At 43.2% G+C, this 23537-nt stretch overlaps 1 protein-coding gene across 6 annotated transcripts in view; it reads right to left on the bottom strand.

The window, feature by feature from the left end:
• MLIP (muscular LMNA interacting protein) overlaps positions 1-23537 on the bottom strand; it is a 441771-nt gene that overhangs the window by 11637 nt on the left and 406597 nt on the right. The window contains exon 13 of one of the 6 annotated variants that reach the window (XR_012318421.1): positions 20348-20636. The exons of the other annotated variants lie outside the window; for them this stretch is intronic. The gene's annotated coding sequence lies outside the window, so the exon portion shown is untranslated. The remainder of the gene's footprint in view (positions 1-20347; positions 20637-23537) is intronic. 6 annotated transcript variants of the gene reach the window in all.

Genomic DNA, 23537 nt, shown 5'->3' with positions numbered 1-23537 from the left:
CACATTCCTTTACGCAGACATAGATATATATACTTATTTAATTATATGCCATCTATGTCATTTAACTCAACGTTATACAATGGAACAGTTATACAGAAAGGTTATGAGTGTATACGCCACATAAAACATTGGTGTATATGTTACTATCTTGTCCGTATTAATCCATAATGTATGCTCTCTCATAGTCACATCCGGACATGAAGACTTGATGAAAAGAAGGCGACGATCCCGGCAAAGAACCACAATACTAACAGAAGAAAAGAGGTCCTACATAATGCAGAAAAAGATAATAGGTAAGTAAAAATAGAACACAAATAAAAATTAAAAAATTAAAAACAAAACCTCAAGCATATTGGGCCAGTTATCAGTGTAAAGTGTAAAGTACCAAAAACATACACATCAATACATGCACATGCAAATATATCATGCATCCATGAGTATATAAGTTGACTACAGAAAGGAGGAGTAACTAATACTTTCATTTAATCCATTGGGATGCAAGGTATCAAGAGTCCAGATCCAACGAGACTCCATTTGGGCAAGTCTAAGTCCCATTCTACCACCTCGTATATTGGGCATAATACAATCTATACCCCTAACTTTAAATCCAGAGGCATCACAATTATGATGGGTCCTGAAATGACGGGGTATGGTCTTTAAGGTGGACGTGTCCGTCTGGTCGGCCGCAGCCATAATTCCCAAAACATGTTCACGAACACGAACCTTAAACTGACGGGTGGTCATGCCCACATATATCAGTCCACAAGGGCAGGTAGCAAAATATATCACATGCTTTGTGGTGCAGGTTATTGATCTGTTGATATTATAGATTTTAGACCCGTCAGATTTGAAGAAAGTGTCGCATTTAACAATGTTCGGGCATGCTACGCACCGACCACAAGGAGCACATCCACTTTTTTTAGTCTGCCCATCCAAAAAGGTAAAAACCTTTGGACCCTCATAGTGTGAATGTACCAGGTAATCACGTAGATTCCTAGAACGCCTAATCGAAATAGATGGTCTATCTGGAATACATCTTGATAAAATATTATCAGCTTTAAGGATATGCCATGAACGGGCCAAGATCTTCCTCATACGTGAAAATTGGGAGTGGAAATTGGTTACAAACCTCACCTTCTCATTGCCATCCCTTATATTTTTACTGCCATATATTAATTCATGTCGAGAAGCAGATTTAGCTCTATTATATGCCTTCTTAACACTACGATGGCTATAGCCTCTGGCATAAAATCTCTCCTTGAGTTCAATAGCTTGTCTCTCGAAATCAGCATCAGTGGAGCAGATCCTCCGGATACGGAGGAACTGCCCCACCGGAACAGATTGTGTCATATGTTTCGGGTGTGCAGATTTAGAATGCAGAAGCATGTTGGTAGAGGTTGGTTTACGAAACAAAGTAGTTTGCAAACAATTGGTATCATCCCGTCTCAAAGATACATCCAAAAATTCAACCTGCCGTGTGTTGGATTGGTAAGTAAGATGTATATTACAATCATTAATATTCAATTGGTCCATAAATTTTTGTAAGGATACTTCAGAGCCCTGCCAGATCATGAGGATGTCATCAATGTAGCGCGTCCAGAGAAGGACATGACACATTGACACCTCACGATCTGACAGGCAGAGGTCCCTTTCCCACAGCCCCAGGAACAGATTAGCATAGGCGGGCGCGAAGGCCGCGCCCATTGCTGTCCCCTGGAGCTGCAGGAAAAAGGACCCCTTAAAAGTGAAAAAATTATGACTTAAAGCAAATGTAAGAATCTCAAGAATAAAAAACTGTAATGCCATAGGTAAGGTAGAGGTGCCCAAAAAGAATTTCACAGCTGCAAGACCGTCAACATGTCTAATATTTGTGTAGAGTGACTCAACATCAGCAGCCACCAGGATCGTATCGTCTTCAATATATAGCCCATCCACCTTCCTCAATAGCTCACCAGTGTCCTTAAGAAAGGAGGGTAGGCATTCAACCAGTGGCTGCAGATGCGAGTCAATCCACTTATTGACATGCTCAAGGAAGTTTCCCCTACCCGAAATAATTAGGCGACCTGGAGGCATAGACGCCTCTTTATGTATCTTAGGGAGGAGATAAAATGTGGAGATGGTCGGTTCGGTTACAGAGAGAGCAGACGCTAATTCCTGAGTGATAGTTCGATCAGCCACAGCCCGGTTAATGATCGATTCAAGATCAGTCATATATGAGATAAGGGGGTTATATGTCAGTTTTTTATAATAAGTCTTATTATTTAATTGTCTATATGCCTCTCTCTCATACATCTGCCTAGGCCATATCACAATATTCCCCCCTTTATCTGCAGGTTTAATCACAATATCAGGCAGCTTCTGTAAAACCTCCAATCTATCACGTTCCTCCCCAGATAAATTGTCGCGGGGAATATAACGAGGTAATGTCAGGAATTCCCCTGCGACAATTTTGACAAAAAGTTCCACATTAGGGCATGTCGCCAGTGGGGGAAACTTCCTTGAGCGAGGGCGTATCGAGTCTGGGATCTTACCTCCAATTGGAGTATTGTGTTCACTGGCTAGATCCTCAAGTGTTCTCACCGCAGCCTGTTCTTCCTCTGTAGGGAAGAGATCATGGAGACTACCATCAAAAAAGTGTCTCTTAAAAATCAAAGTCCTTGCAAATATATGCAGGTCTTTAATAGCCGTAAAGGCATCAAAACGAGCAGTTGGCGCAAATGATAGTCCTTTATTTAAAAGAGATACATCAGATTGTGTCAAAATATGATCACTAAGATTAATTACCTTAAAATCATTCCTCTTGTGGTCTGGTGATTTATATTCCTGGCGTTTATATGGATGGAAGTTATTCTCCCGCATTCTTTTGCTAGAAGAACCAGACCTTGTCGTCATAGACGAAGAGGAAGCTTCAGATACATCACTTAAAGATGTTATAGAAGAATTAGACACTTTCCGAGAAGGTTTAGGTACCTGTATTCCAGGTTTGCGCCACAGATACACTTTTTTCAGATGGTAGTCTCTCATGTCTCTATTAAATTTGGACACCTGAACCTCATGAATCCTTTTGACAGTAGAGTCAAGTATTTTATCAATTTGTGTTTCAAAATTAGACAATTTCTCCTTAGGACAGTTAGATTTAAAGTCAGTCTGTGCGGTATCAATCTGAGCATCCAACTCCAAAATAGATTGAGAATTCAAGTTCACCAGCAATTGCATCAGAGATAATGAACAATTAGTACATATTTCCTCCCATTTAGTAATGAAAACTTCATCTTCTACCATAAATGTAGGAGTAACACGTATTCGTAGACCACGTGGGATCATTTGGCGGGTAATATATTTTCCCAAAAACGCCTTGTTCCACCAAAGTTTTGTTCTTTTAATTAATAGATTTTGGATAGACATTGATTTCTCCTCCAATCTCTGATCAATCACCGCTTGGCCCTCTGTCACATCACCCCCAAAGGCCTGATCAATTTGTGTGAGCCAGGACTTCTCCTTAGCCCTATAATCCATGTCGCCAGAAAGGACCAAGCCTGTGCAAAACACAGCATAAACAATAAAATAAACACAATTCATAAGCAGGGTAGTATATAGATCACCATATGAGTATATATATATATATATGAACTATTATAAGCTCAAAAAATACTACCACATAATGGACTGAATACGCTCCATCGTCAGAAAGGGTATACAAAACAAAAAAAGAGAAAAAAAGACGAAACCAGAGCCTCAAATTATAAACATATTAAATTCATAAGTTTATTATAAATATGCATACAACAGACAAGGGGGTAATGTGTGCAAAATATGCGAAGTATAAAATATCCCACCCCACATGACACCACTTAACGACAGATCCTCAATTGCGCAATTTAAAACGCAACATATCCATATTCATTAATAATTCGGCTAAATGATTGCACCTATTAGTGACTACTGCCCTTTACTACCTCCAATTCCAATCTCTAATCATTCATAGTATGGTAGTGATGTACATACCAAAGGTCACTAGGCAGTCACAGGGAAAGATAAGGGTCCGTCCAAGGAGTGTACACGTGGGGCAGGAAAAGCCCCGACGCGCGTTTCGGTCTTCCCTTCGTCAGGGGGCGTATAGTAGAAACTTTGTGTTAGAATTTATAGGTGCCGGGCGGCACTAAAGACCGGAAGTGACGCATGCGTCACCATGGGAATCAAGACGCCGGCCGGCGTCTGCGTCACATGACATCCGGAGGCGGGGCAACGAGCCCCGGCGCCGAACGCCAATACAGACACGGAGAGCCGGAGAGCGCCGAGACCCACATAATGCGCATGCGTGCCAGGTCTAAGTAATAGAAATACCATTAAGACTACGTGCATAGTACCAGGACGAATGATATAACTATAGGGTCAATCGCAAATGGAATTATTAGTCTCAACATATCACATCAATATATATGGGGTCACCAGCAGGTCAACCTACATCAAAATCAGAGAGAATCCCTATTTAGGTCTGAATATGAAAATATAAATATCTAGATAGTCAACAATATTCACATGGACCAATACAACCACATTCCTTTACGCAGACATAGATATATATACTTATTTAATTATATGCCATCTATGTCATTTAACTCAACGTTATACAATGGAACAGTTATACAGAAAGGTTATGAGTGTATACGCCACATAAAACATTGGTGTATATGTTACTATCTTGTCCGTATTAATCCATAATGTATGCTCTCTCATAGTCACATCCGGACATGAAGACTTGATGAAAAGAAGGCGACGATCCCGGCAAAGAACCACAATACTAACAGAAGAAAAGAGGTCCTACATAATGCAGAGTGGATGTGCTCCTTGTGGTCGGTGCGTAGCATGCCCGAACATTGTTAAATGCGACACTTTCTTCAAATCTGACGGGTCTAAAATCTATAATATCAACAGATCAATAACCTGCACCACAAAGCATGTGATATATTTTGCTACCTGCCCTTGTGGACTGATATATGTGGGCATGACCACCCGTCAGTTTAAGGTTCGTGTTCGTGAACATGTTTTGGGAATTATGGCTGCGGCCGACCAGACGGACACGTCCACCTTAAAGACCATACCCCGTCATTTCAGGACCCATCATAATTGTGATGCCTCTGGATTTAAAGTTAGGGGTATAGATTGTATTATGCCCAATATACGAGGTGGTAGAATGGGACTTAGACTTGCCCAAATGGAGTCTCGTTGGATCTGGACTCTTGATACCTTGCATCCCAATGGATTAAATGAAAGTATTAGTTACTCCTCCTTTCTGTAGTCAACTTATATACTCATGGATGCATGATATATTTGCATGTGCATGTATTGATGTGTATGTTTTTGGTACTTTACACTTTACACTGATAACTGGCCCAATATGCTTGAGGTTTTGTTTTTTAATTTTTTAATTTTTATTTGTGTTCTATTTTTACTTACCTATTATCTTTTTCTGCATTATGTAGGACCTCTTTTCTTCTGTTAGTATTGTGGTTCTTTGCCGGGATCGTCGCCTTCTTTTCATCAAGTCTTCATGTCCGGATGTGACTATGAGAGAGCATACATTATGGATTAATACGGACAAGATAGTAACATATACACCAATGTTTTATGTGGCGTATACACTCATAACCTTTCTGTATAACTGTTCCATTGTATAACGTTGAGTTAAATGACATAGATGGCATATAATTAAATAAGTATATATATCTATGTCTGCGTAAAGGAATGTGGTTGTATTGGTCCATGTGAATATTGTTGACTATCTAGATATTTATATTTTCATATTCAGACCTAAATAGGGATTCTCTCTGATTTTGATGTAGGTTGACCTGCTGGTGACCCCATATATATTGATGTGATATGTTGAGACTAATAATTCCATTTGCGATTGACCCTATAGTTATATCATTCGTCCTGGTACTATGCACGTAGTCTTAATGGTATTTCTATTACTTAGACCTGGCACGCATGCGCATTATGTGGGTCTCGGCGCTCTCCGGCTCTCCGTGTCTGTATTGGCGTTCGGCGCCGGGGCTCGTTGCCCCGCCTCCGGATGTCATGTGACGCAGACGCCGGCCGGCGTCTTGATTCCCATGGTGACGCATGCGTCACTTCCGGTCTTTAGTGCCGCCCGGCACCTATAAATTCTAACACAAAGTTTCTACTATACGCCCCCTGACGAAGGGAAGACCGAAACGCGCGTCGGGGCTTTTCCTGCCCCACGTGTACACTCCTTGGACGGACCCTTATCTTTCCCGGTGACTGCCTAGTGACCTTTGGTATGTACATCACTACCATACTATGAATGATTAGAGATTGGAATTGGAGGTAGTAAAGGGCAGTAGTCACTAATAGGTGCAATCATTTAGCCGAATTATTAATGAATATGGATATGTTGCGTTTTAAATTGCGCAATTGAGGATCTGTCGTTAAGTGGTGTCATGTGGGGTGGGATATTTTATACTTCGCATATTTTGCACACATTACCCCCTTGTCTGTTGTATGCATATTTATAATAAACTTATGAATTTAATATGTTTATAATTTGAGGCTCTGGTTTCGTCTTTTTTTCTCTTTTTTTGTTTTGTATACCCTTTCTGACGATGGAGCGTATTCAGTCCATTATGTGGTAGTATTTTTTGAGCTTATAATAGTTCATATATATATATATATACTCATATGGTGATCTATATACTACCCTGCTTATGAATTGTGTTTATTTTATTGTTTATGCTGTGTTTTGCACAGGCTTGGTCCTTTCTGGCGACATGGATTATAGGGCTAAGGAGAAGTCCTGGCTCACACAAATTGATCAGGCCTTTGGGGGTGATGTGACAGAGGGCCAAGCGGTGATTGATCAGAGATTGGAGGAGAAATCAATGTCTATCCAAAATCTATTAATTAAAAGAACAAAACTTTGGTGGAACAAGGCGTTTTTGGGAAAATATATTACCCGCCAAATGATCCCACGTGGTCTACGAATACGTGTTACTCCTACATTTATGGTAGAAGATGAAGTTTTCATTACTAAATGGGAGGAAATATGTACTAATTGTTCATTATCTCTGATGCAATTGCTGGTGAACTTGAATTCTCAATCTATTTTGGAGTTGGATGCTCAGATTGATACCGCACAGACTGACTTTAAATCTAACTGTCCTAAGGAGAAATTGTCTAATTTTGAAACACAAATTGATAAAATACTTGACTCTACTGTCAAAAGGATTCATGAGGTTCAGGTGTCCAAATTTAATAGAGACATGAGAGACTACCATCTGAAAAAAGTGTATCTGTGGCGCAAACCTGGAATACAGGTACCTAAACCTTCTCGGAAAGTGTCTAATTCTTCTATAACATCTTTAAGTGATGTATCTGAAGCTTTCTCTTCGTCTATGACGACAAGGTCTGGTTCTTCTAGCAAAAGAATGCGGGAGAATAACTTCCATCCATATAAACGCCAGGAATATAAATCACCAGACCACAAGAGGAATGATTTTAAGGTAATTAATCTTAGTGATCATATTTTGACACAATCTGATGTATCTCTTTTAAATAAAGGACTATCATTTGCGCCAACTGCTCGTTTTGATGCCTTTACGGCTATTAAAGACCTGCATATATTTGCAAGGACTTTGATTTTTAAGAGACACTTTTTTGATGGTAGTCTCCATGATCTCTTCCCTACAGAGGAAGAACAGGCTGCGGTGAGAACACTTGAGGATCTAGCCAGTGAACACAATACTCCAATTGGAGGTAAGATCCCAGACTCGATACGCCCTCGCTCAAGGAAGTTTCCCCCACTGGCGACATGCCCTAATGTGGAACTTTTTGTCAAAATTGTCGCAGGGGAATTCCTGACATTACCTCGTTATATTCCCCGCGACAATTTATCTGGGGAGGAACGTGATAGATTGGAGGTTTTACAGAAGCTGCCTGATATTGTGATTAAACCTGCAGATAAAGGGGGGAATATTGTGATATGGCCTAGGCAGATGTATGAGAGAGAGGCATATAGACAATTAAATAATAAGACTTATTATAAAAAACTGACATATAACCCCCTTATCTCATATATGACTGATCTTGAATCGATCATTAACCGGGCTGTGGCTGATCGAACTATCACTCAGGAATTAGCGTCTGCTCTCTCTGTAACCGAACCGACCATCTCCACATTTTATCTCCTCCCTAAGATACATAAAGAGGCGTCTATGCCTCCAGGTCGCCCAATTATTTCGGGTAGGGGAAACTTCCTTGAGCATGTCAATAAGTGGATTGACTCGCATCTGCAGCCACTGGTTGAATGCCTACCCTCCTTTCTTAAGGACACTGGTGAGCTATTGAGGAAGGTGGATGGGCTATATATTGAAGACGATACGATCCTGGTGGCTGCTGATGTTGAGTCACTCTACACAAATATTAGACATGTTGACGGTCTTGCAGCTGTGAAATTCTTTTTGGGCACCTCTACCTTACCTATGGCATTACAGTTTTTTATTCTTGAGATTCTTACATTTGCTTTAAGTCATAATTTTTTCACTTTTAAGGGGTCCTTTTTCCTGCAGCTCCAGGGGACAGCAATGGGCGCGGCCTTCGCGCCCGCCTATGCTAATCTGTTCCTGGGGCTGTGGGAAAGGGACCTCTGCCTGTCAGATCGTGAGGTGTCAATGTGTCATGTCCTTCTCTGGACGCGCTACATTGATGACATCCTCATGATCTGGCAGGGCTCTGAAGTATCCTTACAAAAATTTATGGACCAATTGAATATTAATGATTGTAATATACATCTTACTTACCAATCCAACACACGGCAGGTTGAATTTTTGGATGTATCTTTGAGACGGGATGATACCAATTGTTTGCAAACTACTTTGTTTCGTAAACCAACCTCTACCAACATGCTTCTGCATTCTAAATCTGCACACCCGAAACATATGACACAATCTGTTCCGGTGGGGCAGTTCCTCCGTATCCGGAGGATCTGCTCCACTGATGCTGATTTCGAGAGACAAGCTATTGAACTCAAGGAGAGATTTTATGCCAGAGGCTATAGCCATCGTAGTGTTAAGAAGGCATATAATAGAGCTAAATCTGCTTCTCGACATGAATTAATATATGGCAGTAAAAATATAAGGGATGGCAATGAGAAGGTGAGGTTTGTAACCAATTTCCACTCCCAATTTTCACGTATGAGGAAGATCTTGGCCCGTTCATGGCATATCCTTAAAGCTGATAATATTTTATCAAGATGTATTCCAGATAGACCATCTATTTCGATTAGGCGTTCTAGGAATCTACGTGATTACCTGGTACATTCACACTATGAGGGTCCAAAGGTTTTTACCTTTTTGGATGGGCAGACTAAAAAAAGTGGATGTGCTCCTTGTGGTCGGTGCGTAGCATGCCCGAACATTGTTAAATGCGACACTTTCTTCAAATCTGACGGGTCTAAAATCTATAATATCAACAGATCAATAACCTGCACCACAAAGCATGTGATATATTTTGCTACCTGCCCTTGTGGACTGATATATGTGGGCATGACCACCCGTCAGTTTAAGGTTCGTGTTCGTGAACATGTTTTGGGAATTATGGCTGCGGCCGACCAGACGGACACGTCCACCTTAAAGACCATACCCCGTCATTTCAGGACCCATCATAATTGTGATGCCTCTGGATTTAAAGTTAGGGGTATAGATTGTATTATGCCCAATATACGAGGTGGTAGAATGGGACTTAGACTTGCCCAAATGGAGTCTCGTTGGATCTGGACTCTTGATACCTTGCATCCCAATGGATTAAATGAAAGTATTAGTTACTCCTCCTTTCTGTAGTCAACTTATATACTCATGGATGCATGATATATTTGCATGTGCATGTATTGATGTGTATGTTTTTGGTACTTTACACTTTACACTGATAACTGGCCCAATATGCTTGAGGTTTTGTTTTTAATTTTTTAATTTTTATTTGTGTTCTATTTTTACTTACCTATTATCTTTTTCTGCATTATGTAGGACCTCTTTTCTTCTGTTAGTATTGTGGTTCTTTGCCGGGATCGTCGCCTTCTTTTCATCAAGTCTTCATGTCCGGATGTGACTATGAGAGAGCATACATTATGGATTAATACGGACAAGATAGTAACATATACACCAATGTTTTATGTGGCGTATACACTCATAACCTTTCTGTATAACTGTTCCATTGTATAACGTTGAGTTAAATGACATAGATGGCATATAATTAAATAAGTATATATATCTATGTCTGCGTAAAGGAATGTGGTTGTATTGGTCCATGTGAATATTGTTGACTATCTAGATATTTATATTTTCATATTCAGACCTAAATAGGGATTCTCTCTGATTTTGATGTAGGTTGACCTGCTGGTGACCCCATATATATTGATGTGATATGTTGAGACTAATAATTCCATTTGCGATTGACCCTATAGTTATATCATTCGTCCTGGTACTATGCACGTAGTCTTAATGGTATTTCTATTACTTAGACCTGGCACGCATGCGCATTATGTGGGTCTCGGCGCTCTCCGGCTCTCCGTGTCTGTATTGGCGTTCGGCGCCGGGGCTCGTTGCCCCGCCTCCGGATGTCATGTGACGCAGACGCCGGCCGGCGTCTTGATTCCCATGGTGACGCATGCGTCACTTCCGGTCTTTAGTGCCGCCCGGCACCTATAAATTCTAACACAAAGTTTCTACTATACGCCCCCTGACGAAGGGAAGACCGAAACGCGCGTCGGGGCTTTTCCTGCCCCACGTGTACACTCCTTGGACGGACCCTTATCTTTCCCTGTGACTGCCTAGTGACCTTTGGTATGTACATCACTACCATACTATGAATGATTAGAGATTGGAATTGGAGGTAGTAAAGGGCAGTAGTCACTAATAGGTGCAATCATTTAGCCGAATTATTAATGAATATGGATATGTTGCGTTTTAAATTGCGCAATTGAGGATCTGTCGTTAAGTGGTGTCATGTGGGGTGGGATATTTTATACTTCGCATATTTTGCACACATTACCCCCTTGTCTGTTGTATGCATATTTATAATAAACTTATGAATTTAATATGTTTATAATTTGAGGCTCTGGTTTCGTCTTTTTTTCTCTTTTTTTGTTTTGACCTCCATCAGGTTGCAAATTAAAAATAATTTTTTTCTGCATCTAGCCCAGCCAATAGTTTTGGCCTAATACCACAGTTTGGCCACTCAGCTCTGCTCGGTTACCATCCATTGTTTTTTTGTGCAAACAACTCCAGAGTTGTGAATTAGTTAACCACCAAAATGAGTGGAAAAAGGCCTGCTGCTGGTGGAAAGGGGAATAGGCGTGTTGGGAAGGGGAAAAAAGGTTGTGTCCGTGGGGTAGGTGCAGAAGAAAGACCATCTTCCAGCCAAACTAAAATGTCTACTTCTTTTAGCGGACAATGTGATAAGATCCCTTTCTTACGGCCACGCCAATCGCTACAAATTCCAGATGAGGCACAAAAACAGCAGGTGCTTCAACGGATATCAAGTGCTCCTTTAAGTGGGCTCTCCTCCACATCAACTTCAACATCACAAATACTCCAGGCCTCAAAGGTGTCACCCAAATCGCACTTGCTTCCTCACAGCTCCCAAATCTCCAGCTGCCCGTCTGAGTATGAGGTAGAACAGATGGTTGAGTCTGCAGAGCTGTTTACTCATACTATAGCCTGGGAATCAGAGGTCGACTCCAGCGCTTCTGTGAATCCAGACGAGGAAATGATCTGCACTGATGCCCAGAATCTTTATGAGTCGGATCCAGGACCAGACGCAGAAGGTTCTGACCATAATGTAGACCCTCATTCCCAAACTGTAACTCCTGTTGGTGGAGACAATGAGGAAGACGATGATAAGACTCAAATACCTGATTGGAGCGACAACTTTAGTTTTTTGTCAGGGCAGGAACAGGTTGGCTCTGAGGACGACGGGTGTGATAACGCACAGGGTGATGATGATGAGGTCGGAGATCCCACTTACTGTCAACCCACAGTCAGCCAAGAGATGAGGTCAGCAGAGGAGGTGGAGGAAGATGCTAGTGACGACGAGGTCAGGTTGCGCCTTCCTGGACAGAGACGTAGTACTGGAAGCACGTCAACAACTGCATCCTCAAACACAACTCTGCCTCTCACCACAAGTCGTGGTGGCTCTTCAGGTCGCATGGGTGCTAAGCCTTGCATAGCCTGGGCATTTTTTCAGATCGATAAAGATGACCCAACTCGTGTTATCTGTAACATTTGTCAGCAAAAGCTAAGTAGAGGCCAAAAAATACATAGTTTGAGTACTTCATGCATGAACCGGCACATGGACATGAAGCATAAGTTGCAGTGGGAAGCTCAGTGTGCTACAATGCGGCCTAGCCGGCCGGGCCAATCACCGTCTGCCATATCTTGTGCATCCGCGGCCTCTTCATCCTCTGTGACTGGGGGGACAGCAGTCACACCTGTTTTGGGGCGCAGACCTGCCACCTCTTTACCCGCAACAGCCAGCGTGATTGGCAGGTCATCATTTTCTTTGGAGGTGGTAACACCAGCTGGTGTTGAGCGCTGTCCGACATCGATAGCACCACCTTTGGATCAAGGCAACCTAACATGTCCGCCTGCATCTTCCTCACAGACCGGCAGTTTGCCGGGGACACCCTTATCAACCCCGTCTAAGCACAATAGCCAGCCCTCGGTCCCTCAGATGTGGACAAGTAAAAGACCATTTCCTCCTAGCCATGAGAAAGCTAAGAGGTTGAATTTCACCATCTGCAACCTCTTGGCTACAGAAATGCTGCCTTTCCGCCTGGTGGACACAGAGGATTTTCGAGACCTTATGTCCGTCGCAATGCCCCAGTACCAGATGCCCAGTCGGCACTACTTCTCAAAGAAAGGTGTGCCTGCGCTCCACCAGCATGTCGCACACAACATCACCGCTTCTTTGAGAAACTCTGTGTGTGACAGGGTGCATTTCACCACAGACACTTGGACGAGTAGGCATGGACAGGGGCGTTACATGTCGCTGACTGGGCACTGGGTAACTATGGTGACAGCAGGACAAGGGGCTGCTGTCCAAGTCTTGCCGTCCCCACGAGTTGTGCGTCAATCCTCTTTATGTCAAAGTTCCTCCACTGCTTCTGCCTCCTCAACCTCCTCTCGGTCTTCCACCTGCACCCAAAGCCTGTCTGGTCATGCCACAAGCTTTCTAACTGCGCAGAAGGGATCCTGCACACCTCCTTACTATGCTGGCAGTAGGGCTCAACGTCATCAGGCGGTTTTTACATTGAAATGTCTGGGAAATGTGAGTCACACAGCTGAGGAGTTGTGGTCAGCTCTGGAGAACCAATTTCATGAATGGTTGTCTCCACTGGACCTGAAACCAGGGAAGGCCGTGTGCGACAATGCTGCAAACCTGGGTGCGGCCCTTCGCCGGGGCAATGTCACACACGTGCCTTGTATGGCTCACGTGTTGAACCTGGTTGTCCAGCAATTTTTAGCCCACTATCCCAGACTAGATGGCCTTCTGCAGAGGGCACGGTCGCTGTGTGCTCACTTCCGCCGTTCGCATCCCGCAGCTCAGCGACTTACATCTCTACAGAAGTCGTTGGGCCTGCCACTTCACCGGCTAAAATGCGATGTGCCTACCCGGTGGAATTCAACTCTGCACATGTTGCAGCGACTGTGGCAGCACCGACAAGCCCTGGTGCAATACGTTCTGACGTATAGCCTGGGCCAACGAGATTCAGAGGTGGGGCAAATCACGCTGGAGGAGTGGTCTCAGATCAGGAACCTATGCACCCTTCTGCACAGTTTTGAAATGGCGACGAAGATGTTTAGTGCTGACGATGCCATTATCAGCATGACTATTCCGGTGATTTACATGCTGGAGCACATGTTAAACAGAATTCGGAGTCAGGTGGTGGCACAAGAGGAGGTGGAGGAAGTAGAGGAGGAGGAGTTGTATGCGGAAGGGCTAACATCTGCAAGGTCCAGACGGTCGGCAGCACCAAGGCGGCAGGCATGTGAGGGTGGGGGAGATGGTTTTACCAGGGCGCATGGTAGCAGCCAAACTAGTGAGGAAGGTGCAGGAGCCCAGGAAGAAGTGGAGGACGAACTGATGGAAGACTCATCAGATGAGGGAGACCTTGATCACATTTCTGTTGTGCGAGGTTGGGGGGAGAGGACAGAGGAAGGAAGCATGATTGTTACCTCGCCACCAACACAACAGGGACTTGGTGCTCCTGGATGCGCAACACACATGAGTGCCTTCTTGCTGCACTACCTGCAACATGACCCTCGAATTGTGAGAATTAGAAATAATCCTGACTACTGGGTTGCCACACTGTTAGATCCCCGGTACAAAAGTAAATTTTCAGAAATTATTCCTGCCATAGAAAGGGATGCACGCATGCAGGAGTATCAGCAGAGACTGTTGCAGAATCTTACATGTGCTTTTCCACAAAATACCAGTGGTGCACGTAGTGAATCTCACAGTTCCAACTTGCCAACCGTGGGACCGTCAAGTGTTCAGCACGCAAACCGTAACAGAACCACAGTATCTGCTGGTAACATCAATTTTGCGGAATCATTTCACCACTTTTTTAGCCCATCCTTTGCAAGGCCACAGGAGACAAGAAGTCTGACACATAGTCAACGCCTAGAGACGATGGTACAGGAGAATCTCCAAGTAAACATTGAAGCCACGACTGTGTCACTGGACCCTTGCTCTTTTTGGGCTTCCAATCTGGATAAATGGCCGGAGCTAGCCACTTACGCCTTGGAGATCTTGTCATGCCCCGCAGCCAGCGTTCTGTCTGAACGTGTGTTCAGCGCTGCTGGTGGTGTGCTGACAGATAAGCGCACGCGGCTCTCCACTGATAATGTAGACAGACTCACGTTCATAAAGATGAACAAATCATGGATCCGAAACGACTTTTCTACCCCTGTGTCATCCTGGGGAGAGTAAAAGCTTGATGATTGGTTAAAATCACCCTACCAACCGTTTTAAGCTTTCAAATTACTAATCATGTTTATCTGTATCTTGACTGGAAAATAATTTGGACTTTGTAGCAGTGTGCAGCACTGATCCTATTAGGCCATCTATAATAAGCTTCACCAGATTTAAAATTAAAAATAATTTTTAGCTGCATCTAGCCCGGAAAATAATTTTGGGGCTCCGAGATGCGCAAGACACATAAGTGCCTTCTTGCTGCACTACCTGCAGCATGACCCTCATATTGTCAGAATTCGAAGTAATCATGACTACTGGGATGCCACACTCTTAGATCCCCCAAACTTTTCGATCAACCTTTTCATTTTAATAAAGACCAAAAAAATGGTCATTTTTGAAATTATAAGCATTAGCAGGTTGTTAGAAACTGAAATCAAACAGTTTTCAACTCAAAACTTTATTCTAGGTGATGTTACATTTTCACATAGGACCCCTTGTTCGAAAGGAGCTTCTGAACTCTCTCGTCCATTGAATTTGTCAGGTTTTGGATGGTTTCTGCTTCAATTGTTTTGCATGAGGACAGAATACCCTCCCAGAGCTGTTGCTTAGATGTGAACTGCCTCCCGCCATCATAGACACTCCTTTTAATGATGCTCCAAAGGTTCTGAATGGGGTAGAGGTCAGGGGAGCATGGGGGTCACACCATAAGTTTGTCCCCTTTTATGCCCATATCAGCCAGAGATGCAGATGTTTTATGTGCAGCATGAGATGGTGCATTATCATGCAGAAAAATGATCTTGCTGTGAAATACACGGTTCTTCTTCTTGAACCATGGCAGGAAGTGCTGTTTGAGAAAATCCACATACATTATGGAGTTCATCTTTAGCGCCTTCAGGGATCCTAAAGGGGCCGACAATCTCTCTCCCCATGATTCCAGCCCAAAACATTACTCCACCTCCTCCTTGTTGGCGCTGTAGCCGTGTTTGCGTGGGGTGTCCATCAACCAGCCATCCTCCACTCCATTCATCTGGACCATCGAGCGCTGCACGGCACTCATCCGTGAACAAAACAGTTTTGAAATCAGTCTTCATGTAATGTTTGGCCCACTGGAGCCGTTTCTGCTTGTGTGAAGTGGATAGAGGAGGTCGACAGGATGGCATATGCACAGCTGCAAACCTCTGAAGGACCCTGCATCTTGTTGTTCGGGGGACGTTGGAGGCACAAGCAGCTTCAAAAACTTGTCTGCTGCTATGACAAGGCTTTTTTGCCGCTGCTGTTTCAACCTGACGTAATTGCCTGTAGGAAAGAGTCCTCAATTTGCCCTTATCAGCACGCACACGTGTGTACTGTGAATCAGCTACATACTTCTTGATTGCCAAGACACTTCATCCTGATCATCGCACAATGTTGATTGTAGTCATGCCTTGACCTAAACACTCCACAATTTGTTGCTTCTCAGCAGCCGACACATCCTTTTTCTTTCCCATTTTGGCAGAAAATGTAGGCTGCTTAATAATGTGAGAGAGCCTTCTTAAGTAGTCTTGCCTTTCATTGGACACACCTGCCAAACTAATTAGCACAGGTGTCTGCAATTGCTTACAGTGATATAAAGAGCCCTGACACACATCACCATCAATGAGTTTAACTGACAAACAAACAAATTCTTCCCTTATCACTCCTAAACACTTTTTGCATAATAATTTGGAACGCGGTGTACATGTGCTTTTCCACAAAACACCAGTGGTTCACGTAGTGAATCTTACAGTTCTAACTTGCCAACCGTGGTCTGTATGGAATTGTTCAATAAAGGGCCCAAAATTAAGATAACATAGATGGGAGAGGTCTCTATGAATAGGAATTCCTAAGTATTTGATACCCTGTGAGGGCCAGGCAAAGGGAAAGTTGGACTGGATGGAATCCTATATGGATTTAGGGAGGGAGACATCGAGGGCCTCAGACTTCGCTGCATTGATTTTAAAATTTTACCATGTAACAAAGTGATCTATTTCAGCCATAACAGCAGGGATGGATATATGTGATTGAGTGATATATACTAGGACATCATCAGCAAATAGAGAGCACTTGTACTCGGTGCCTCCCACCTCAATCCACCTAATATTGGGGTTATGGCGAATTGATGAGAGCAGGTGCTCCGTCACTAGGATGTATAAGAGAGGGGACAGAGGACATCCCTGCCTTGTCCCATTGGTGATTGTGAAAGGTGATGAAAATGTTCTGACGCACCCCCTGGGCCTTGGGACACCCGGAGCCGGACACTTTTTGGTGGATGCTGGTGGTTGTAGTCTTCGTGGCGGCGATCCGGTTCCGTGGCTCAGGGCGGTCAAACCAGTGGCGGAACTATTTATGTGGTTTTGATGTTTAAATGTCCGACTACGCCACCCGTGGATTGCGGTCAGAGTGAACCGCCGCTACAGGGCAGACCGCTAAGGCTGGTGTTGTGGGTGCAGCAGAGCGTAGCATAACTCCCCACGGGAGGAGTATAGCCTCAGGGCAGTGTATGCGGAGGATGGGGGTGATGGTGCAGGGCAGCAGCAGTAACGACACGGAGTCAGTGATGCAGTTCAGGGCCTTTACTCACAGTTCTTATTATCCAGACCACGTCTGCAGGTAACGGCTGCCCACGTCGTACTGTGCTCACCAGGTGAGGGGCTCAGACAACTCCCAGATAACTTTGGAGCGCTTCACAGGACCCCCTTTGTGTGTCCTTTGTCTGGCCTTTCTTACCAACACTTCTGTCCGGCTGCCTCGGGCCTCCTCTTCGTAAACTTGGCGCCAGTTTCCCTGACCCTATGTGGTGCCTTCCTAAAATGTCAGAGCCTCCGGTTTCTAGCTGAGGGTCGTTTCCTGCCTCCACTAGTTCGGGGACCGGTCTCCCCCTTTGGCCTGACCCCTCCACGCAGGTGGATTCGGGCGTGCGGTGGCGACTCGCCCGTCCGCACCCCTGGGATCCCTTCATTCCTCGTTCCTGGAGCCTTCTCCGCTCCTCTTCCTTCCTTCTCCCTCTTGCAGGCCTGGGCCTCTGTTACTAGGCCCGCCTCCGGAGCAGAGCTCATGCAGAGCCCCTGCTCCCTGCCACTTCTGCTCAGACTTCTCTGCACTGAACTAAGATGGTGCCCACCTTTTATACTCCCTTCTCAATGCACCCAGGAACTGCTTCCTCCCTGCTCCTGCACTGCAGGGTTCCCCTTCCTCAGTGTTCCCTCCCCCCACTCCAGCCAGGGACAGGGACTGTCGTGCCCATCTCAGGGGCATATTGGTCGCCCTGCCCCACGGCAATGTGGTGTAATGCATGCAGGTGTCGGGTCCTGATCCACACTCCATCCTTATCTGAGAGTGAGATATCACACCTCTGGGTGAGGTGCAATACGTCTGTAGCAACCGAGCCCTCGGTGCTACAGTTCCATTTATCTTCAGCCTAGGTGACGTATTGTGATACAGGGCCGTGATTTTGGCTATAAAAGGGTCCCCTAGACCCCTACCCCAAGCTTTTTAAGAGAATCATATATGGCGTGCCAGGAGACTCTATGGAATGCTTTCTCAGCATCCAACGAGAGTATCTACTTACAAATTTTTAACTGCATCTAGCCCAGGAAATACTTTGTGCCTAGTAGCAGTGTCTGCTAGTCAGCGGATTATCCCGGCTGTTAAGCAAGCTACACCACCTGTAGTTTGGACACTTAATTTTTTCAAAGGAAATGCTTCGGGACCACGGGATACTTAGTGAAGAGCATCAGGAGGCACCCCAAGGCATAGGGGCTGGGACTGGCACTAGGATGCCTTGCGGTGGACAGCGGAGCTCGATCCTTATAAAAGCTTTTTAACTGCAGCAGCTTTAGTGGACGCTACTGGAGCTGGAATTACGCGGCTGCTGGCATGAGACTTGCCCTCCAATAGATCCTTGTAAATGGATTTAAAGTGTATTCATTCAAATTAGAGGGACAATTTAAATTAAAAAGCTTAGAGCTGCCTCCACCACAGGGGGGCTCTCTCGACCCACCAGCGGACAGGCACCAGTATTGGGAGAGGGGGGCTGGCCGTCAGGGTTCACCGCGGCTCTGGCACAAACCCGGCGACACGGAGGTGGCACGGGCAGGAGCGGACTGGCCGTCTCGGCTTCTCACTTTTTGGATTTTAGAAGGGCATGACATGCCTATATCTGTGTCTCCCCCTCCTTTTACTCCTCCACCTCTTTTCTTTTCGCATGACTATATGTACTTGTCACTTTTCCATGTGTTAGTTATGTCTTCTGAGCAGTTTGTCAGCTTTTGGACACCTTTGAAGGTGTTTTCTATGTGTTTCTATGTGTTTTTGTTTGCCTGCCATTGGTTTTAACGGTGTTCGAAGGTGTTCGACGAACAGTTCGACGAACAGTTCGGCGAACACACGGGTGTTCGACGAACCGAACCGAACTCGAACACTACGGGGGTGGCTCAACACTAATGGCTATATCAACAGAAAACTGAAAAAGTCATGCCTCTTCTTAATTTAAGAAGGAACTATTTTTGGGGGAAGGAATAAAAATTTCAGGTTGAGCAAAATGTAACTTATATTAGTAATTACTAATTCTTCTGGTGGTGGAGTATGTATTGCTGCTTTGTTAGCTACAATTTCAACATTTTCCAAAATGGCCTCCTCATTCAGCAATGTCATTTGTTGGTACTAAGTCACATGATAGAGAGGGTGATCACTTATAATAGAGCCCTTATATTCTGTTTCCCATGCGCTCTACACTATGTTACACAGAGAAAGTATAATCCAAAGTCCATAAGACACACAGACAGGGAGTCATTGCCACAAGAAAAGATGCATGGTCCATAAGATTTATTGTAGACCACAGGTCAAAGTCAGTGAATTCTGAGTTGGCTTGCATGCAGGAAATGTTATTTCTTCTCATAACTTGCAGGCTTTGATAGAATGGATTACAAAAACCTTGCAGGGATAATTTTTGGAAATTTTTTTAACATTTAAAACCATGGAAAGTCTGTTTGTACTTTGGATTAATAAATATGCTGTTGGTTACCACTGGTTACTAACCGTTTACCCATAGCCAGATATGTTGATGTCACTTTGACAGTACTAAGCCTGTGTTTATGTTAAAGCGCTCAAAAGAGGCTCAATACATTCCTATGAGACCTGAAAGTGTTACACATCTTTTCAGGGCAAAGGCAGACTTAAGCATAGAAATGAGTTAATTTAAGTAAAATTAAATTGTCTTAAAATTTTACAAAAAAATGTATTTTCCATAACATGGATTTTTCTGCAATTCAGTTCTGGTTGTCATTTTGGTGAACTGTAAAGGGCCGGCAAATGTTTAAAGAAAAATAACAATGATACTTACATCCCCATTCACCAGTCCCTCTGCTTCCTCAGCCTGCCATCTAGCTCTCCGCAGCTCTTCTTTTCTGCTTCTCCCTTCATGTATATTCTCTTTCACCTCTTCACTCCAAGTCAGATCTTCAGACCAGGATTTTCATGTTGCTGTGCGTTGTTGCTCGAATGATGGATGGCTTGGCATACAGTGATGTCCGATTCCTAGTCTAGCTAGAAATCTGGTTCTGAAGTGAAGAAGCCGAAAGAATGTCGATGGGGTAAGGGGAAAGAATAGATGTGGAGAACCGGATGAAGGACTGTGTAAACAGCAAGACAGGTGAGCAATGAGGTGAGTATTATTTTTTTCTTTTTAACATCCTATTCTTATTCTGCTCCAGGGTATGGAGACACCCCAGAGTATAATAACGAGCAATTCAATTCACAAACAATAACTTTGCTGTAAATCAAAAATCCATGTGATTTGGTGAAATCAAATCTTGGCAGATTGGATCATTTTTGCGATAAATTGATTCAGCACAAAATAAAATTTGGGAAAGATTTGTCAAAGCTGTCAAAAGTTTAATTTCAAAAGATTTGTTCATATCTACTAAATATATATTATTTACAATATAAAAATGATTATGACCGCCAGAAAAATGTATCTTCTCAGTGCACCATAATATTTGGCATTTTTAAACATTGCTGCACTGAGACAACTCGTTTTCCGCTGGGGCACTTTACAGGTGCAATGGAAATGTGAGGTAAATTGGGTTTTCTATAGCTATCCCTGCACTGATGAGCTAATTTGCAAGCAGATTTTTGAATAAAAGCAGTAGGCAGGCGAGGAAACCCCTTTACTTTGACTGCTGACCATCCCGTGTAAGCATAGGATCACATGAGCGTATATTCTCTAAACTGAGAGAATTAATTTGATTATGCAGCTCAGAGTTTGATCAGAGCGTGATCATAGTGCGATCTGATTCTCTCAGATGAGGAGAAGATGGAGACATTTTTTTTTTCCATCTTCTCCATTATGTCAGATGTTTTTCGAGTGTAGTCTGATGTTTTCCATGAACTCATTGACTTGCGTAACGGAGTTCAATTCAAATATCGGATCAAACTCGGGGCATGCTGCAATTTTTCCCCTGACTGTCTCTCTCCAAGGAAAAATTCGGACATTTGCATGACACTGGTCGAGTGTGATCCGATGTTTTGTCGCATCACACTCGGACCGATCATATGGTTGTCTGCACGAGCCCTAACTGAAATACATAAAATGTTTACTTAGAACTTTTTTGATCACTATAACTAAAAAAAAACTACATTGATAAGCTAACTTTAATTAAATGCATGAAACCTTGTTAGAATTAAACTTGTAAACCTGCAGATTTTTTTCCCCAGGCACTTAATTCCATACAGCTGTGCTAATATGTTAGATTTGTTTTTATGGAATTGGAAACCTTTCAATAGCTTTATCTATTATGCAAGGAAAGGTAATTATCTACAGTCATTCCAGCAGCAGAACCACCTACATTGCATAAACTAAGGGTCCAAGCACTTCCATTACAGAGATAACTGAATAATTTCTTCATTCCTGTCATGGAGCTGACAGCAGGACAGGTAAAATATTGTGTAGGCAGGTACGTTAAAATATAATTTCTGCCTATCTGCATGTTTCGCTCAAATCCTTTAGCAGTAAACTATTTTCATTGTGAATCTGTTATCCATCAAAAGTCTTGGATGTAACAGAAGCATACATGAGAATTATGGAACATATACATACATTATTCATCACCGGGAAAGATGAATTACTAAAATTTTAGGTCCTTATTTAAAATATATAAAAATTCAGAGTTTACATACCGTTTATCAAAAACAAATGGTTTTTTGAGTTTACGTGATAGAGGTGCATTAAAAGTACAGATTATTGAAGAGATACAATGCAAATCGAGTTTGAATTTTGCGAAATTTGCATGTCACAAGGATTTTAGACAATTTAATTTATGTGAATTTAAAAAAAATGCTGGCTTCACATATATCTGTTGCAGCAGACTCAGTTTCTTTGTTGCCTGATGCAATGCAACCAGACAAGATGACAATAAATGCAAAAATTCATTAGTTGCCATTAGTTTTTTTTCACCATTGACTCCCAGGTGTTGGTCCAGGGGCAGGAGGACAACACTTTATAAAGCATTGTATGACCACTGGACCAATGCCTGCACTGTCTGGTGCAACAACCAATGCATCCGTCACGTGGAAATGATCTCACTACAAAGAATAAGATCAGTTCCTCCATCAGTTTCTGGTTTGATATTTTACTTAAATGGTAGATGGAAAAGACAACGCAGTGCTGCACATATGTGCAGGGGCCCTAACAAACACTTGAAGGAACAGTAATGCAATGTATATGCAAATTTACTTAACATTTTCTATTTGATTTTTATAACTCTTCATGTATAATGTAAAAGGAGATTCAAACGTGAAAATTAACATATTTTTAAAATGCTTACTGTGAGGAGCTGCCCACTTACTAAAGACTCTGATACTTTTCCAGCAACTGACCAACATTTTTGTCAATATTATTATTGTGTTTTATTAGTGATTTACTTGTTATGTTTTATATAGTTCTGCTAACTTGTCAGTATGTGCACTAGATTCACTTGTAAAATGTCCAGCATTCCACTAATCTGTATCTCAGGATATCTGTATCTCAGGAGAATCTAACCATTGTTCCAACAGACAATAATCTCATTATGTGTGTGTAGACTGTAGACACAGTGGAGCCGTCACCACAGGGGGTCTTACATGCAGTCTCAGATGAAGGCTTCTAGAATATTCTTCATTGTTTTAGCGAACAGTGAATGTTTAAGGGGCAGGGTGTGATCACTTCTGACCTGGGAGGGGATTGATCCCAGTGGAAGAAAGTGGAGACATGTTTTAGAGAGTTGTGTGGAAGGATTGAAGGAAGAGGATGGAGACCGTGGACTTGGAAGGATGGATAAACATGTTACCATTATGGATTATGTCGTTTGGATTAAAACTTTCTTTAAAGAACTGTTGCTACTGGATAGAGGATCATGGACTGTGGCTACAGACTATACTGGCTGGAGATACGAAATCTGTGGGCCAACCAAAAATTGGGAGACAGTGAGTATGGCCTTATACAAAGCCAGTGGAACTTCTGAACCCAGATTGGGAACTTAAGGACTGAGAGAACT

The sequence above is a fragment of the Phyllobates terribilis genome, unplaced genomic scaffold, assembly GCF_046119375.1.
Source record: "Phyllobates terribilis strain yellow unplaced genomic scaffold, ASM4611937v1 Scaffold_3__8_contigs__length_932513732, whole genome shotgun sequence".
NCBI lineage: Eukaryota > Metazoa > Chordata > Amphibia > Anura > Dendrobatidae > Phyllobates > Phyllobates terribilis.
This window is presented reverse-complemented; position numbering and strand designations above follow the sequence as displayed.